The following is a 19,960-nucleotide window of genomic DNA, read 5'->3' as shown; positions in this document are numbered from 1 at the left end:
ATTCAGCTGCAGCCGATTCTGTGGGTAACTGCTGAATATTGTGTTAATTCTCAGGTCGACCACAGGTACAGTGAACTGCTTTCTACAGGTTTACAAGGAACGCTCATCCACCTCCAAGACACTTGGAGGATGCAGGATTACACTATCCCCCAACATTCAGCAGCACAGATATTTTCAGATTCAGACTCACTACCTAAATACCACAAGTGCCTGACCAGCTGTTGGAGGTTATTACAGCTGGGTAGGAAGCCAGCCCATGCGGAATCCCAGGCTGATGTCATTGGAGTTATCCCCGAGGTGGCAGATGCTAGAAGTCTAGTTGGAGTTGCGTGAAGATCTGGCGGAGATCCCAGAGTATCCAAGCCTTGGTTCAGAGTCCATCCAGGCCATGAGTGCATAAACTCCCTCTCATCTGTTGGAATGGTCTCCACGAAGGAGAGTCTTGGACAGTCGGATCCACCAGATCAGTCAGTGGCTGCCAGAGCTGCACACAGACTTGCATGCCATCGCCTTTCCCCTAAGCTCAAGGGAATATTGTAAAGGTAACAGGTGCTAATGGATGAGGGCGTGGAGCTGAGCTTCCAGCAGAGATGAATGTCTTCTGTATGATTGGAATTTGAATTTTTATTTTGGATGGCTGAAATGAAACAGACAAATGCAAGCACCTCCCGAGTCTGCCTTGTGCCTAGATCTCAGTTCCCTCAAAGCAGTCCTTCATGCCCATCAGGACACTGTGACTCCTCTTCAGCTTCCTCACCCTCCTCCTCAGCTGGGTGTGCTTCACAATCCTGTCTTCAGCAACCAGGGTGTCCCCAGTCGGCAACATGACTTTTCACAGCAAACCATCATAATCCACAAGACCCTTGCTGGTATATACCGAAATACACCGTCCGATTGCTCCAGCAACTTGAATCTCGTTGAAAAATCAGATGGTTGCTGCTTGGCACACGTTATGGCATACCGTAACACAGTTCTCGGGTTTCTCATTGAAGAAATGGTTGCTGACATCAGTGGGTAACCCTATTCTTGTAGGTGAGCAGGGAGAAACAATAAGCTCTGACACCTGGAGAATGCACATGATTTGCACACCTGCAGGATTGACTGGAAGTGGGGGCACAGAGCAGGGCTCAACATACATGGGGCAACAGGTGAGCTGACTGCTAAAACAATAGCCCATGAAAAAGTTAAGACGGGGGCGAGACATTCAAGAAAGGCTGCCTCCATTAAATATTACTGTGCATTATGGTTCTCTGCTCTGAGGCTGAACAATTGAAAGTGCAGGCATTGGAAGTGGGAAATAACATGCAGTTTGACCAAAGTAGTGAACAAAGGGGCGGCAAGGTAGTGCAGTGTTTAGCACTGCTGCCTCACGGCGCCGAGGACCCGGGTTCAATCACAGGTCACTGGCTGTGTGGAATTTTTGCAGATTCTCCCTGTGTCTGCGTGGGTCTCACACCCACAACCCAAAAAGATGTGCAAGGTAGGTGGATTGGCCACGCTAAATTGCCCCTTAATTGGAAAAAAATGAATAGAATACTCTTTCTTTCAAAAAAAAATGTAGCGAACAAATGTGGTAGATGGAATCTGTGAGTAGCTGCTCCTCCAATCACAGATTCTCACTCCCCCAGTCCGCTGTTTGAGCTCCGCCAATGACTCTGGCTCCCTCCTTCCCATTCGCGCTGCTCCTCCAGAGACAGAAGATATGATTGCAGCAGCTAGAGCTGCAATTCCTAGAAGACAAACTCTTTGACTGGAACTTAGAACATCCTCCGGGACCAATACAATGGAGAAGAAAACACAAAAAAAGGATGGAGGTAGCCAGAAACCCAGACACTCCTGGAGTAGCCACCTGTACCGAGCAACCAGCAAAGAGAAAGAAAGTCCATCATTCTGATTGTGTGTGCTGGTGGTGGGTAGGGACTGTGACGGTAATGAGAAGAGAAATGATCCAACTATGCAGATTCTTTAATCAACTTTCTAAACTGCTTACGCCTGCCTGATGTCTGTTTCATTGCATCAAGTTATGTGGGGTTACGGGGATAGGATGGGGGCATGGGCCTGGGTGGGGGCTGCTCCTTTGGAGGGTCGGTGCAGAGTCGATGGGGCAAATGGCCTCCTTCGGCACTGTAGGGATTATATGATTCTAAGTAGTTGTAATTTGTGATGCATCCCATCTAATCAACTAATTATTATTGTAAATTGGTAATTGAATTTAGGTGATGAACAGAGACATTTCCGATGTTTTCTCCGTTCTGGTTTTGAACTACTATTGCACAAGCCATGCGTTGCTAAGTAAAGGCATTACTTTGCAAAATAGGTTTTTAATCTACATTGACATATGGTTAACATACTACTTGATTTGATTATTCCTTGGCTTGAGATTGGATGAGCTATTCAGTTTGTATTTTTTTGTCTATCAAAAGAAGAAACCCTTCAACACAAATACAGAAGATAATATTACAATGTGACTGTATCATCTAATACAGTCATTTTCAAAGTGGGGGTCACGCACGCGGGTGGGTCACGGGCGAGTGCCAGGAGGGTCGCGGAGTCATCCATCACAGCATTCCCGATCGCAGGAATTAATACGCAACGGCCGAAGCCTGCGGCTTTTAAAAATGCTGTCTAGGACCGGCTTTCAAAATGCGGGCGCGCTAACGCGGAAGATTTTATTAATTTTTTTAATTCAATGTAGTCTTCCTGCCTGAAGCGACGGCAGAGAACAATCACGCACCCCGTACACTGGCGTCACCGGCTCTGGTCGCGATGGCGTTTCTTCCATTTTGTCAGCAGCAAACAAGCAACAGGACTTTAACATTTTTAATGGATTGTTTTGTAATATGGGAGCAGTGGCTAGCACTGTTATTTCACAGTGCCAGGGTCCAAGGTTCGATTCCCGCTTGGGTCACTGTCTGTGCGAAGTCTGCACGTTCCCCCTGTATCTGCAGGAGTGCTCCAGTTTCCTCCCACAAATCCTTAAAGACGTGTTTGTTAGGTGAATTGGACATCCTGAATTCTCCCTCTGTGTACCCAAACAGGCACCACCAGAGTGTGGCGACTAGAGAATTTTCACAGTAACTTCATTGCAGTGTTAATGTAAGGCTACTTGCGACAACAATAAAGATTATAATAAGGAAGAGAGGGCCAAATCTCACAACTAAACCTGCTGGAGAGAGGGGCTCAGGAGAATCCACAGCAGGACAAAGCAGTGGTGGTGTGAGCGATTCAAGAGAGTCCACGATAGGACAAAGCAGTGGTGGTGTGAGCTCCTGGACCTCTGATGAATAACCCATACAGAAATGTAACATTGAATGACAAAGTAAGTACGATTACGAGGACCAAGCAGGCTCACCTGTCGCATTAAAGATAAGCGGAAATGATGTGTCGCGACGGTCGGTATGGGTCACGACGGTCGGCTTGCATGGGTCCCGAAGGTTGGCCGGTTGATAAAAATGGGTCCTTGAAAAAAAAGTTTGAAAAACACTGACCTAATATATGATTTAGTGAGAATGAAAAAGTAGTTCTTGAGAATTTTTTTTTGACCCATCACAAAGAAGTTATTGAGGGAACAAAATCCTTTCTGATTAAGATTGCTGGCTGGCCTGTGGGAGCCTGTATATGGATGCAGTCTGAGGCCTTGCACCTGAGGGAATCATTGGTTGGCTATCTGAAAGGGTAGCTGTCACTACCATGATGCAGTGATGTGTGGCTGATTGAGAGGTGCACCCATGTCTTCAATGGGCTCCTGAAATGAAACCGAGGCATGGAAGTTTAGTAACCTTGAGAGCCACCAAAATCGAATAACGACCAATGTAACCAGAACTCACCGCCTCTACAAACATGTTGTACAAATTGGCCACAGAATCTCAGAACACACAATCTTTGTTGACACTGCCATTGCACATCTCGCACATCATCCATTGTCTCTAGACCCTGGCCACGTGTCTCCATGTCCACAGTCAACTCTGCAGCCTTCTGTCATTTCCCCATCTCGAGGCTGTCATTGCAGATGGCTGTGAGGTTGCTGCTATCTTGAACAATGTGATCAAGTTTAGGGCGGCACGATGACAGTGGTTAGCATTGCTGCCTCACGCCGCCAGGGACCTGGGTTCAATTCCGGTGTCCAGTCACTGTGTGGAGTTTGCACTTTCTCCCGGTGTCTGCATGGGTTTCCTCCAGGTGCTCCGGTTTCCTCCCACGGTCCAAAGAGTGCAGGTTAGGTGGATTGACCATGATAAGTGTGCAAGTTAGGTTATGGGGTTAGGATGGGGTGGACAGGGGAGTGAACATTGGTAGAGTTCTCAGTCGAAGGGTCCGGGCATAGCAATGGGCCGAATGGCCCCCTTCTGCACTGTAGGGATTCTATGATTGTTTTAGGCCACAGATCCCTCACCCAGCAACTGGTTTATTATCCTCCTCCACTACCTCAGCACCACACCTCCAAAAACCTTGGGTGCTGGATCTCATTCATGGGTCTCTTTTGTCTGCTTACAGTCTGGGCACTTAACCGCCACTGAAACCTCATCATTTAAGGAAATGTCAAAGTGCAAAGTGACTCCTTAAATCTTGTAACCCATTATGTTTGAAGATTCTTTTCAGTCATTGGGACTATAATACAGCACTCCCCAGTAACCGAGAGATTATCCCACTGACCTGTCGCTTGCTCAAGATGGTGGGTAGGGAAAAGTAGATCCTCATCACAATATCGTCTGAAAATGTCGGGAAATTCTAGAAGAAGGTCAAGTGATACATCTAAAACAAGCACTGTAACATAAGAACATAAGAACTAGGAGCAGGAGTAGGCCATCTGACCCCTCGATCCTGCTCCGCCATTCAATGAGATCATGGCTGATCTTTTGTGGACTCAGCTCCACTTTCCGGCCCGAACACCATAACCCTTAATCCCTTTATTCTTTAAAAAATTATCCATCTTTATCTTAAAAACATTTAATGAAGGAGCCTCAACTGCTTCACTGGGCAAGGAATTCCATAGATTCACAACCCTTTGGGTGCAGAAGTTCCTCCTAAGCGCAGTCCTAAATCTACTTCCCCTTATTTTGAGGCTATGCCCCCTAGTTCTGCTTTCACCCGCCAGTGGAAACAACCTGCCCGCATCTATCCTATCTATTCCCTTCATAATTTTATATGTTTCTATAAGATGCCCCCGCATCCTTCTAAATTCCAACGAGTACAGTCCCAGTCTACTCAACCTTTCCTCGTAATCCAACCCCCTCAACTCTGGGATTAACCTAGTGAATCTCCTCTGCACACCCTCCAGCGCCAGTGCGTCCTTTCTCAGGTAAGGAGACCAAAACTGAACACAATATTCCAGGTGTGGCCTCATTAACACCTTATACAATTGCAGCATAACCTTTAATACAAACATCCCCCCTCCCCCCAACCCTCCCACCCATCCCCCCCAACTAATGTTCGATGTTATCCAGTTCTTGAAAGTGCATAATGAATAATGCCCATGAATTGTAGAACCCCTCCATCTTTCCCCTCAGTTCAAACTTAACATTCTCAAGAGTCAAGAATTCAAACAGGTCCCCCCGCCATGCCAGGGCACAGGGTGGAGAGGCTGCTCTGCATCCCAACAGGATCCGCCTTCGGGGCGATCAACGAGGCAAAGGCTACGATATCTGCCTCCGCCCCCGTTTCCAATCCTGGCTAGTTCGACACCCCGCATATGGCCAACCCGGGTCCAGTTTCACGTGCACCACCTTGGAAATTACCCTAAAATCCTCTAGCTTTGGACAGGATCAAAACATATGAATGTGATTAGCGCCCCCCACCCCCGCGCCGGCAACGCTCACACACATCTTCTACTCCTTCAAAGAATTGGCTCATCCTAGCCCTCGTGAGGTGTGCTCTGTATACCACCTTCAGCTGTATCAGCCCCAACCTCAAACACGAGGTGGAGGCATTTACTCTCCGGAGCACCTCACACCAGAACCCCCAGAACCCCTCCTCTATAACCTTCCCCAACTCTTCCTACCCCTTTGCTTTGATCCCTTCCAGCGGTGCCTTATCCTCTTCCAAAATAGCTCCGTAAACCGCTGACACTACCCCCTTCTCCAGACCCCCTGTCATCAGCACCTCCTCCAGCAATGTGGAGGCCTGTTCCTCAGGGAAGCTCTGTATCTCCTTTCTGGCAAAATCTCGAACCTGCATGTATCTAAACACTCCCACCCTGCTCCATCCCATACTTCGCTTCCAGCTCCTTCAGTCCTGCAAACCGACCCCTAAGAACCAAATCTTTTAGCGTCTTAATCCCCTTCTCCTCCCATTTCCGAAAATTTCCATCCCACCTCCCTGGCTAAAATCTGTGGTTCCCCCGAATCGGCATTTCCCTTGACCCTGCCCCCAACCCGAAGTGTTGGCGAAACTGCCTCCAAATTCTTAATGAAGCTTTTATTACCGGAGCTATCGGGAGCAGTGCTGTTGCTAGTGCTTTCAGTCCCGACCCCCTGCACAAACTCTCCTCCATTCTGACCCACTGGTAATCAACCCCTCTGACCCAGCTCCGCAGCTTCTCCACATGCACCGCCCAGTAGTAGTACATCAGGTTCAGAAGACCCAAACCCCTTGCCTGCCTTCCCCTCTGTAGCAGTACCTTTCTCACTCTGGCCACCTTCCCTCCCCATATGAATGAGGTAATCGTTCCTTCAATCTCTCTGAAAAAAGCCTTTGGCACGAAAATCGGTAGGAATTGAAAAATAAACAGAAATCGCGGCAACACATTCATTTTAACCGCCTGTACCCGACTCGCCAGTGACAGAGGGCGACCATCCCACCTTGCCAGATCAGCTTTCACCACTCTCCCCACCAAACTAGAGATGTTGTACCTGCGAAGCCGCACCCCCACCCCCCCCCCACCCTTCCCGGGCAACCTGCACCCCCAGATACCTAAAGTGAGTCCCTGCCCTACGGAATGGCAGCCCCCCCACCCCCGGCCGAGACACCACAAAATACTCACTCTTGTCTAGATTCAGCTTGTACCCCGAAAAAGACCCATATACTCGAAGTAGCTCAAGTATTCCCCTTATCGACCCACTCGGTTCCAACACATATAACAGCAAGTCGTCGGCATATAAGGACACCCTATGCTCTATCTCTCCCACCCCCCCATTCCTTTCCATGCTGCCGAACTTCTAAATGCGATGGCAAACTGCTCAGTCGCAAGTGCAAACAGCAGGGGGGACATAGGACATCCCTGCCTAGTCCCACGGTGGAGAGAAAAGTATCTCGAGCTGATGTTGTTTGTGCGGACACTCGCCCTCGGCTCCTTATATAGTAGCTTTACCCAGTTCACAAATCTTGGTCCAATCCCAAACCGCTCCACAACTGCCATCAAGTACACCCATTCTACCCGGTCAAACGCCTTCTCGACGTCCAATAACACAACCACTGGGATCATCCGTGTGAATCTCCGCTGGACCCGCTCCAGTGCCAGTATGTCCTTCTGGAGGTGTGGGGCCCAAAATTGCTCACAGTATTCTAAATGGGGCCTAACTAATGCTTTATAAAGCTTCAGAAGTACATCCCTGCTTTTATATTCCAAGCCTCTTCAGATGAATGACAATATTGCATTTGCTTTCTTAATTACGGACTCAACCTGCAAGTTTACCTTTAGAGAATCCTGGACTAGGACTCCCAAGTCCCTTTGCACTTCAGCATTATGAATTTTGTCACCGTTTAGAAAATAGTCCACGCCTCTATTTTTTTTCCCAAAAAGTGCAAGACCTCGCACTTGCCCACGTTGAATTTCATCAGCCATTTCTTGGACCACTCTCCTAAACTGTCTAAATCTTTCTGAAGCCTCCCCACCTCCTCAATACTACCTGCCCCTCCACCTATCTTTGTATCATCGGCAAACTTAGCCAGAATGCCCTCAGTCCCGTCATCTAGATCGTTAATATATAAAGAGAACAGCTGTGGCCCCAACACTGAACCCTGCGGGACACCACTCGTCACCGGTTGCCATTCCGAAAAAGAATCTTTTATCCCAACTCTCTGCCTTCTGCCTGACAGTCAATCGTCAATCCATGTTAGTACCTTGCCTCGAATACCATGGGCCCTTATTTTACTCAGCAGTCTCCCGTGAGGCACCTTATCAAAGGCCTTTGGGAAGTCAAGATAGATAACATCCATTGGCTCTCCTTGGTCTAACCTATTTGTTATCTCTTCAAAGAACTCTAACAGGTTTGTCAGGCACGACCTCCCCTTACTAAATCCATGCTGACTTGTCCTAATCCGACCCTGCACTTCCAAGAATTTAGAAATCTCATCCTTAACAATGGATTCTAGAATCTTGCCAACAACCGAGGTTAGGCTAATTGGCCTATATTTTTCCATCTTTTTCCTTGTTCCCTTCTTGAACAGGGGGGTTACAACAGCGATTTTCCAATCCTCTGGTACTTTCCCTGACTCCAGTGACTTTTGAAACATCATCACCAACGCCTCCACTATTTCTTCAGCTATCTCCTTTAGAACTCCAGGATGTAGCCCATCTGGGCCCGGAGATTTATCAATTTTTAGACCTCTTAGTTTCTCTAGCACTTTCTCCTTTATGATGGCTACCATATTCAACTCTGTCCCCTGACTCTCCGGAATTGTTGGGATATTACTCATGTCTTCTACTGCGAAGACTGACGCAAAGTACTTATTCAGTTCCTCGGCTATTTCCTTGTCTCCCATCACAAAATTACCAGCGTCATTTTGGAGCGGCCCAATGTCAACTTTTGCCTCCCGTTTGTTTTTAATGTATTTAAAGAAACTTTTACTATCATTCCTAATGTTACTGGCTAGCCTACCTTCAAATTTGATCCTCTCTTTCCTTATCTCTCTCTTTGTTATCCTCTGTTTGTTTTTGTAGCCTTCCCAATCTTCTGACTTCCCACTACTCTTTGCCACATTATAGGCTTTCTCTTTTGCTTTGATGCATTCCCTAACTTCCTTTGTCAGCCATGGCTGCCTAATCCCCCCTCTGATAACCTTTCTTTTCTTTGGGATGAAACTCTGTACTGTGTCCTCAATTACTCCCAGAAACTCCTACCATTGCTGTTCTACTGTCTTTCCCACTAGGCTCTGCTCCCAGTCGATTTTCGTCAGTTCCTCCCTCATGCCCTGTAGTTACCTTTATTTAACTGTAACACCTTTACATCTGATTCTACCTTCTTTCTTTCAAATTGGAGATTGAATTCGACCATATTATGATCACTGCCTCCTAAGTGCTCCCTTACTTTAAGATCTTTAATCAAGTCTGGCTCATTACATAACACCAAGTCCAGAATGGCCTGTTCCCTCGTGGGCTCCATCACAAGCTGTTCCAAAAAGCCCTCCTGTAAACATTCAATTAATTCCCTTTCCTTGGGTCCACTGGCAGCATTATTTACCCAGTCCACCTGCATATTAAAGTCCCCCATGATCACTGTGACCTTGCCTTTCTGACATGCACTTTCTATTTTGTGTTGCACCTTGTGCCCCTGGTCCTGACCACTGTTAGGAGGCCTGTACATAACTCCCATTATGGTTTTTTTGCCTTTGTGGTTCCTCAACTCTACCCACACAGACTCCACATCATCCGACCCCATGTCGTTTAGTGCTATTGATTTAATTTCATTCCTAATTAACAAGGCAACCCCGTCCCCTCTGTCCACCTCTGTCTTTTCGATAGGTTGTGAATCCCTGGATGTTTAAATGCCAGTCCTGAACCCCCTGCAACCATGTCTCTGTGATGCCTACCACATCATACCTGCCAGTCACAATCTGGGCCACAAGCTCATCTACCTTGTTCCGTACACTGCGCGCATTTAAATATAGCACCTTTAATTCTCTATTGACCGTCCCTTTTTGTTTTCTTAGTGTGGTGGACCTTGGTTTACTGAGCCTTTCCATACACTGTGTCATATTTTGTGGGATGGGGACTATTGTAACCTCTCCTGAGTTCTGTCTTTTCGTGCTTTTTTGTATTCCTAAGCAGCTACGCTTCCCACTGATTACTTCACCTCTTGGTTCCCTGACTTTCCCTTCCCCCCCCAATCTTTAGTTTAAAGTCCTATTGACCACCCTATTTACTCTTTTCGCCAGAACACTGGTCCCAGCTCGGTTCAGGTGGAGACCATCCCAACGGTATAGGTCCCCCCTGTCCCAAAACTGATGCCAGTGTCCCATGAAAAGGAACCCCTCATTCCCACACTACTCTTTCAGCCACGTGTTAACTTCCCTTATTCTTGCCTCCCTATGCCAATTTGCACGTGGCTCGGGCAGTAATCCGGAGATTATGACCCTTGAGGACCTGTTTTTTAATTTGAATCCTAGCTCTCTATAATCTCTAAACAGGTCCTCTTTCCTAGACTTGCCTATGTTGTTGGTACCGACATGGACCACAACAACTGGATCCTCCCCCTCCCTCTCCAGTATCCTTTCAAGCCAGTCAGAGATGTCCAGCACTCTAGCACCGGGCAGGCAACATACCATGCGGGACTCTTTATCCTGCTCACAAACGATACTATCTATCCCCCTGATAATAGAATCCCCTACAACTACAACTTGCCTATTTACTCCCTCCCCTTGAATGGCCTGCTGAGCCATGGTGCCTTGGTCAGCTGACTCATCCTTCCTGCAACCCTGTTCGCCATCCACACAGGGAGCAAGTGCCTCATACCTGTTGGACAGAGTCAAGGGCTGAGGCTCCTGAGTTCCTGACTGCGGGTTCCCTTTACCTGCCTGACTTGCAGTCACACCCTGCTGTCCCTGGCCACTAGCAGGATTTAAACTACTTACTCTGACAGGTGTGACTGCCTCCTGAAACACAGTGCCAGGTAAGTCTCCCCCTCCCGGATGTGCCTCAGTGTTTGAAGCTCAGACTCCAGCTCATCAACTGTGAGCCGGAGCTCTTCGAGCAGCCAACACTTACTGCAGATGTGGTCGCTGCAGCTCGCAATGTGATCTGCCAGCTCCCACATCAAGCAGCTCAAGCACATCACCTGACCAGCCATCACTAATTAATTAATTAGTTTAATTTAAGTTTATGGTGGGGGCAGCTTCAGCCAATCAGACACTACCATGCACTTTTAACTGAAAAACAGCACAATTAGATTAACCACTTACCTTTCCTGGTTACCTTACTGCACCAAACTAGCAAATTCTCACTGTCTGTATCTCTCTCACTCCAGCTGTGTCTCCTTGACCTGCGCAATGCTAATAATATAATATAATAATGCTAATAATAATATAATATGGCACTTACCTCACACCAATGGATCTTATTATGAGGTTAGAGGAGGAGGGCGGGTGGGAGACACTACACGTGTAGTGTCTCGGGTTTCCTCTCCACCAGAATTTATTGGTGGGGGGGGGGGGGGGGCAGGGGGGGGGGGGTCTTCCCAGAAGTCCGCGGGTCGAAAAAAAAACAGAAAAGAAGTGTTTTTTTTTAAAAGGAGAAACTTACCTCCCAGAAATCACTTGCGCACCGCTCCCGCTGAAATCGACTGGCCTGCTCCTGTGAAGGCAAGTGTTTTTAAAGGAGAAACTTACCTCCCAGAAATCACTTGTGCACCGCTCCCGCTGAAATCGACTGGCCTGCTCCTGTGAAGGTAAGTGTTTTTAAAGGAGAAACTTACCTCCCAGAACCCTGTCTGATCCTCACCTATCACTTTCGGGAGGCCTCCTCCAGCCTACCCGCCAGTACCTTCGCCAATACTTTTGCGTCCACATTGAGAAGTGATATGGGCTTATACGACCCACACTCCGTCGGATTCTTATCTTTTTTAGCAACAGTGAAATCGATGCCTGCCCCAAGGTTTGTGGCAACACCCCCTTCCCCATCGCCTCTTCAAACATCCCACCATGAGGGACGCCAGCTTATCCATTAATTTTTTTATAATATTCCATCGGCAACCCATCCGGCCCTGCCACCTTCCCCGACTGAATCCTCCCAATCGCATCCTTTATCTCCTGCTCCACTATTGCTCCTTCTAATGTAGCCCTGTCCCCCTCCCCTAACCTCAGGTACTCCAACCCATCTAGAAATTCCTGCATCTCACAGTCTCCCCCAGGCGGCTCTTACCTGTACAACCTCAGATAAAACTCCTCAAAAACCTTGTTAATCAGATCCGGAGCCACCAGCAACTTCCCTGCCCTATCCCTCACCTGAAGAATTTCCCTTGCCACTGCTTCCCTCCGGAGCTGACCTGCTAACATATCTCCATGTTCATAAACTGCACCCCTTGCTCGTCTCAGTTGGCGCACTGCCTTCCTGGTAGACAATCGGTCGAAGCTCGCCTGTAGTTCCTTCCTCTTTTGCAGCTTCGCTGGGTCCCCATCCTCTGCATAACTCCTATCTACCTCCAACATCTCATCTATTACCCTCTGCCGCTCCGACCTCTCCTCTTTGTCTACCCTGGCCTTAAACAAAATTACCTCACCCCTCACCACTGCCTTTAGAGCCTCCCAGACATTTGCCTTCGACACCTCACCCGTACAGTTGAAACCTACATATTCCTTAATTACCTTTTCAATTTTCTCACAGAACACTTGGTTCCCCAAAAGTCCAACACCCAATTTCCACCCCGGCCTCTGCGCTACCCCCTTCTCCAGTACTATATCTACCCAGCGCAGAGCATGATCTGACACTGCAATTGCCGAGTATTCCGAACCCTTAACCCCAGCATAGCCTTCCCCACCACAAAAAAGTCGATCCGCGAGTATACCTTATGGATTGCTGAGAAAAACGAGTACTCCCGTTCCCTTGGGTGCAGAAACCTCCAAGGGTCCACCCTCCATTTGCCTTCTTAATCACCTGTTGCACCTGTAAACCAACTCTTTGCGACTCATGAACCAGCACAGCAGCATGTTTTAATATTTTATCATTTAAATAATAATCCCTTTTGCTGTTATTCCGACCAAAATAGATAACCTCACATTTATCAACATTGTATTCCATCTGCCAGACCCTAGCCCATTCACTTAACCTATCCAAATCCCTCTGCAGACTTCCGGTATACTCTGCACTTTTTGCTTTACCACTCTGTGGTAATACCAGGTATTGCGGTACCTGAGAGGTGGATGACCATTGGCTAGACCCAGGAGTCTACCATTGGCTGATGTACATAGCTCCGCCCTGAGAGGCGGAGTATAAGAACCAATGCCCTCCCAGCAGCCTTCACTTTCTGTATCGAAGCTGCTGGGGAACAGTTCTAGCAGATTAAAGCCTATTAGTTATGACTCACCTTGTCTCGAGAGTAATTGATTGCGCATCACACTCATCTTAGTGTCGTCTGCAAACTTGGACACATTGCACTTGGTCCCCAACTCCAAATCATCAATGTAAATTGTGAACAATTGGGGGCCCAACACTGATCCCTGAGGGGCACCACTAGCTACAGATTGCCAACCAGAGAAACACCCATTAATCCCCACTCTTTGCTTTCTATTAATTAACCAATCCTCTATCCATGCTACTACTTTACCCTTAATGCCATGCATCTTTATCTTATGCAGCAACCTTTTGTGTGGCACCTTGTCAAATATTTCTGGAAATCCAGATATACCACATCCATTGGCTCCCCGTTATCTACCGCACTGGTAATATCCTCAAAAAATTCCACTAAATTAGTTAGGCACGACCTGCCCTTTATGAACCCATGCTGCGTCTGCCCAATGGGACAATTTCCATCCAGGGGCCTCGCTATTTCTTCCTTGATGATAGATTCCAGCATCTTCCCTACTACCGAAGTTAAGCTAACTGGCCTATAATTACCCACTTTCTGCCTACCTCCTTTTTTAAACAATGGTGTCACGTTTGCTAATTTCCAATCCGCCGGGACCACCCCAGAGTCTAATGAATTTTGGTAAATTATCACTAGTGCATTTGCAATTTCCCTAGCCACCTCTTTTAGCACTCTGGGATGCATTCCATCAGGGCCAGGAGACTTGTCTACCTTTAGCCCCATTAGCTTCCCCATCACTACCTCCTTAGTGATAACAATCATCTCAAGGTCCTCACCTGTCATAGCCTCATTTCCATCAGTCATTGGCATGTTATTTGTGTCTTCCACTGTGAAGACCGACCCAAAACACCTGTCCAGTTCCTCAGCCATTTCCTCATCTCCCATTATTACATCTCCCTTCTCATCCTCTAAAGGACCAATATTTACCTTAGCCACTCTTTTTTGTTTTATATATTTGTAGAAACTTTTACTTTTTATATTCTGAGCAAGTTTACTCTCATAATCTATCTTACTCTTCTTTATAGCTTTTTTAGTAGCTTTCTGTTGCCCCCTAAAGATTTCCCAGTCCTCTAGTCTCCCACTAATCTTTGCACTTTGTATGCTTTTTCCTTCAATTTGATACTCTTCCTTATTTCCTTAGATATCCACAGTCAATTTTCCCTTTCTACCATCCTTCCTTTTTGTTGGTATAAATCTTTGCTGAGCACGGTGAAAAATCGCTTGGAAGGTTTTCTACTGTTCCTCAACTGTTTCACCATAAAAAGTCTTTGCTCCCACTCTACCTCTCCTCTCATCCCATTATAATCTCCATTGATTAAGCACAAAACACTAGTGTTTGATTTTACTTTCTCACCCTCCATCTGTATTTTAAATTCCACAATATTGTGATCACTCCTCAGAGAGGATCCCTAACTATGAGATCATTAATCAATCCTGTCTCATTACACAGGACCAGATCTAGGACCGCTTGTTCCCTCGTAGGTTCCATTACATACTTTTTGTATGTAATTTATAAATTTCCAATCACTGTGTGTCGATGTACCATTTGTCAATGTTCTCTGTTGATTATTATTTTTGTCTACAATGTACGTACTGTGTACGTTCCCTTGGCCGCAGAAAAATACTTTTCACTGTACTTCGGTACATGTGACAATAAATCAAATCAAAATCAAATCACTAGCAGAACAGGGAAACATGATTGAAAACTTTGCTAATTCTTTTAGCACACGATAAAGCAACAACAGACTTGAACATCATGCTGAATATTTGGGCATCAATGGTTCGAACAGGAGCCCAAAAGATAGAAATGAATGGTTTTTGAAGACCACCACAGGATGCTGTAGGTGGGAAGTTTATATCGCAATTATGGATTTGGGCTTTAAAGGGCTACTTATTGAAAAACACATCAGTATTCCATATACTGCTGCTGGTTCAACCTCATTGTCACTTTAATTCTCTTGCTCTACCATAGCTTTGCCACCCTGTTCAGTGACAAGATGAGGCCTGTGCAGAATCTTTTTTTCTTTTCTAGTTATTCACTATTCTATTCGATCCCGAATTGTCCTTGAACTGAGTGGCGTGCAAGAGCATTTAAGAGTCAACCACAGTTGGAGTCACAGACCAGCTCAGAACAGCAGATTTCCTTCCCGAAAGGACATTAATGAGTGGTCATAATTCCAGATTTTTACTGAATTCAAATTTCACCATCTGCAGTGATGGGATTCGAACTCACGTTGCCAGAGGAATACCCTGGGTCTCAATACCATTACTCCACCAACTCCCCTGTTGTGAAGAAAACAACAGATGACAATGATTCAAGACCCTGGGGAGATTGTACTGTGAGGTATTCCTGCTCAATCAAAACGCCAGCAAAACATTCTCCAGTATGCTCAATATTCATTCTCTTTGTAATATGACCCTTGTTTTACCTGCACACTGTTTCTGTCATTTGTAGATGTGAAAGTCTTATAAGCCATAGCTGCAGAAAGTAGACTTGGCCACCGAAGGGCCAGGCTTCCACTTTGCACTCCGTTTTAAATAAGTACAGGTGGCAGGGTGGCACAGTGGTTAGCACTACTGGTTCACGGCACTGAGAACCCGGTTCACTCTTGACACCAGGTCGATGTCTGTGTGAAGTGTGCATTCTCCCGTGACTGCATGGGTGTTACCCTCAAACCCAAAGAAGTGCAGGGTAGATGGATTGGCCACGCTAAAACTGCCCCTTAATAAAAAATAAAAGTAAGATTTTGAGGGGCTGACATGTTAGCAGTTTTACACTAGCTGGACACAGAATAAAATTCTTTAGTTCAATGGCAATACGGCTATAGCTTAACAGTAAGCCGGGGAAAGAACTGTAGGAAAACATTTGTCCCATCACCTTTCTGCTATTGGACAACAATGATAGTGAAGTTAGTGGCCTGCTGAATAATGCATATATTATGTCCCTGACTTTCTGTGGACAAAAACTGGTCTTGTTGCAGATATCCTTTGTGCTGGCAGACACGAGCACTAACAGCCACAATAATTTTAACAGTAATTAGCAGCCTTATTTGACATCACATCTTTCTCGAGTTCCTCTTACATTAGATGACCTCTCCCTGCTTAGCCATAGCCTTAACTGGTCAAGGCTTTCATTCCCAAGTAACTACACCTGGTATTGTACACTCAGCTATACCTGACAACAAATAGTCATTTCTTACTCTTATTGCTCAGTAGTTGCTGTGCAATGGAACACTGAATCCAAATCCCATTATATTCAATGGAAGTGTAGATAGGTTTGAGCTCACCTTTCAGTAATAAGTCAAATAAACTGATCACAGCCTCAGCAGAATTACCAATCATGAGGGCAGACAATGGATTAGCACTTGATTGCTTTCAACTGTAACCATTACCGTTGGTGTTAACAATTAATTACCCTAATGGAAGCCTTTACCATTGAACCCTGAAGAGCAAGCAGGCAGAAAAACAATAAGTGGGAACGTGTATGGTAACGGCAATCCTTAGTTTCTTGCTCAATAACCCATCATCAGCACAGGTGTCACACTCGGTGCCAGCGGTAATGCCTTGTTTTGCTTCTCATGAACATTAGCTATTGTTTGACTTTGTGATTTTCCATCAGTCTTCTGCTTTCCAAGTGCAAGCTTATATCAAACCATAAACTGCAAAACTTTAAAGGAACTAAAGTTTGGATCTGGTGTTTCAACTTCTGGCATTGGCTTTATAGATTCCACACCAGGAAAAAGCATGATAAGCACCTGAAGAAGAAAAATACTTGTAGGGCTACAGGCTTGGGAGTGGAATTAGGCGAGTCGCTCTTGCAGAGCCAACATGGGCATGACAGGCAGAATGACCTCCTTCTATGCTGTAACTGTTCGATGATCCTACACAAAAGCAAGTCTTTAAATTATGCTGCAAGGCATTGGGTGCAGACAATCTAAAATGTTCTCCTGAAATTCCATTCTCAGCTTTAGTGAAGGCATTATTAACCCATCTAAAACGAATGGCTCAGTGCCGCTGCTGAAAGAGCAATTTCAAATATGCTGAACATTCACACCAATCATCCCACAGTAATGTCAAGGCCAAGTATTTAATCTCAACAATTCTACTAAAATAAAGTTATACTTTGACTGCCATCATCATACTTGTATCTATTATAACAAGATTGATGTGAACTTTAAATTTCTACAAAAAGGTCAGAGATTGAAATCTAAACTCTCAACGGATTCAGCTTTACTTTTGGTATTTACTGACTGACAAAACGTCTACTCAGCCTTTCAACAATAAGTTTGCCATCTGTAAAGTATTTGATTTGTTCTGTAATATTTTTTCTTTGTAAACACTGCCTTGCAGACTTACCTCCACCTATCTTCGCTTTATTATGCGTTAATCCTAACAGGGATTTCAGCGGTTCAAGAAGGCAGCTCACCACCAACTTCTCAAGGGAACTAGGGATGTGCAATAAAAGCTGGCCTTGCCAGTGACGCCCACATCCCGTAAATGACTAAAAGAAACTTGACTTGAGAAGTAATATTTTCATATTGTTAAACATCCCCCGAGGGAATAATTCTAGCATTACCTAGTTTAACTCTTGCTATTCTGTGGGCGATCTCACCATGATTTGACGACTGGCACTTTCGACTCTACTTGTTTCCCAAAAGACACTCCCACTGCCTCAAGGCAATACCATCAGAGTAACTTTATTCAGATATTTTAAGCTGATTATTTAACAAAGAGAAGTTACATCAGATAACAGCAATGTGTATAAAGCAGCTATTGTTGCACAGCAGTAACAAGTTATTGCTGATGATAAAAAAACTATTCCTGGAATAAATGTTTAGGAGAAAAAAAAGTCAGCCTGCCAAGTTGGAAAGTTGAAAAAGTGGCGGGTGTGAAATGACTTGAACTTTCCCGAGTCTGTGAATCGACCCGGGTTTATAAGACAGAGAGTTTGTGTTTTTCCTGGAAAAAAAAGAGCTATCTTGCATCTTATCGGAACTGCTTTGGGCATGTTCGAAGTGGGCGATCGCGTTCGTTCATGAGCGGCTGATAGGCAATCCGGAGGAGGCATGGCCAAGTTGGGGAAAGCAGTGTTTCCATAGCCCCCAGCCTCTCTCTCCCTCCATCCCTGCATCCACCTCCAGCTGTGGTCCAGGGGCTGCTGCAGCCCTATTTGCAAGGACCGCTGCCCGGCGGTGGTTGCCACAGTAACGCACAACAGAGCGCGCGCGGTTGACATCCCCCCCTCCCGGGTGGGGTGGGGGCGACGAGGGGCGAGAAAGAAGGCCCTGGAAGCACCCCCCCGAAGAAGAACCCCGTGGAGCAGCAACAAGTTCAGACGGGGCTCGGTCACTACTTCGAGCGACGGCGCAAAGTTTCCACAATTGTTCCCCCCCCCCACCCCACTCCTTCTTGGACGACCAACCCCAACTAAGCCGAGCAACTGCACCCGGCGGGTTACCCCGATCCACACACACCCCCCTCTTACCGTCTTCTCCTCAAAAAAAAAGCGTCGGCGACGATCCTCTCTTCGCCGCCCCCCACACAACTGCCTTGCTGACCACCACAAGGTACGGAGTGGGAGGGAGGGGTGGATGGTGCTGTCCGGTCAGTGATCTCGGTTCATTCCACCGCTCAGCGCTTGCTCTCCCACCCACCCCTCAGTAGCCCGCTGCCACCAGAAAGTGAGAGGTGGACAGCAGCAGCCTCCGTGGGCCGGCTCTGTGACGGTTTGGGGGGGGGGGGGGGGGGGGCGTGGGAGAGAGGTGTGGAGGAGCGCGCGGCTGCGGGGACAGCCCGTTCCCGCGCGACCCAGCGCACGCGGCCTCCACCGTGAGCCCACCCGGAGCGCGAACCAGCGCGCGCGCGACTCTGTGACGTCAGCGCCCGCCACCCAACTCCATTCATGAAAAGCGTGCGCGCCGCGCGGGCCAGCTGAGTGGCTTTGTGAGCGGCCAAGGGTGTGACCGTCTTGTATCATTGGCGCCAGCCGAGGGGACCGTCCCTTCTTGCCTGGGTTTCACAGCAGCTGGTGCTGGACAGTGCAATCGCTCCCTTTCCCCGTACCATTTGTCCACTGTCTCATGTAAAATGCGGCTAACTTTTAGTCGGCAGGGTTTGTAAGAACCTACGACTTGCAAAGAACACTCCGATCCTCTGAATAGTGTCCTCACACCCCTGAGAGCACCAGCATCCATCCAGGAGGGTCCAACAATAGACCACAACACCGTGCATTGAGTACTGCATAAATGCAAGTACACACATCGGGCAATTCGTGCTTAAGCAAAAGAGTTAGTATTTTTAAATGGTGCATTTGGAGCATTCAAAAGTCAAATTCCCACTTGTTTGGGTCCACTTTGCCATTTTACTCGTCGTTCATCATTTTGTGACATTTACCAATTCGGGAAAGAATTTGAAAATCGGGGCGCTCCCTGGCCGTCGGCGCTCCCAAAGGTGCGATTGAGCAACGCCCAGAGCGCAGAAGAAGAAAAAACACGCGTCAAGTGTTTCATTTGTGCAAGGGGACACAGTCCGTATGCCAGAAGCATACAGCTGCAACAATAGAAAAACAATTGTCCCTTCTTCGTGCAGTCGCTGACCCACTTTTTCATCCATTTACGGTGCCAGTATACTAGACACTTATCGCCAAACGCTGTAACCTGTCAACTTTCATTAGGACGCAAAGTTCTGTGCAGCCATGGACCGGACTCGTTGAAGCACGTCTGTCA

General features: G+C 46.8%; 1 protein-coding gene across 1 annotated transcript in view; it reads right to left on the bottom strand.

Annotated features, from left to right (window-relative positions):
• Positions 1-18,975, bottom strand: part of rhobtb1 (Rho related BTB domain containing 1) — a 167,782-nt gene extending 148,807 nt beyond the window's left edge. Inside the window, 1 exon segment of the mRNA XM_072478830.1 lies at positions 18,721-18,975. The gene's annotated coding sequence lies outside the window, so the exon portion shown is untranslated.
• Positions 18,976-19,960: the final 985 nt, after the last annotated feature.

The sequence above is a fragment of the Scyliorhinus torazame genome, chromosome 16 (genome assembly GCF_047496885.1).
Source record: "Scyliorhinus torazame isolate Kashiwa2021f chromosome 16, sScyTor2.1, whole genome shotgun sequence".
In the NCBI taxonomy this organism is placed as follows: domain Eukaryota; kingdom Metazoa; phylum Chordata; class Chondrichthyes; order Carcharhiniformes; family Scyliorhinidae; genus Scyliorhinus; species Scyliorhinus torazame.
This window is presented reverse-complemented; position numbering and strand designations above follow the sequence as displayed.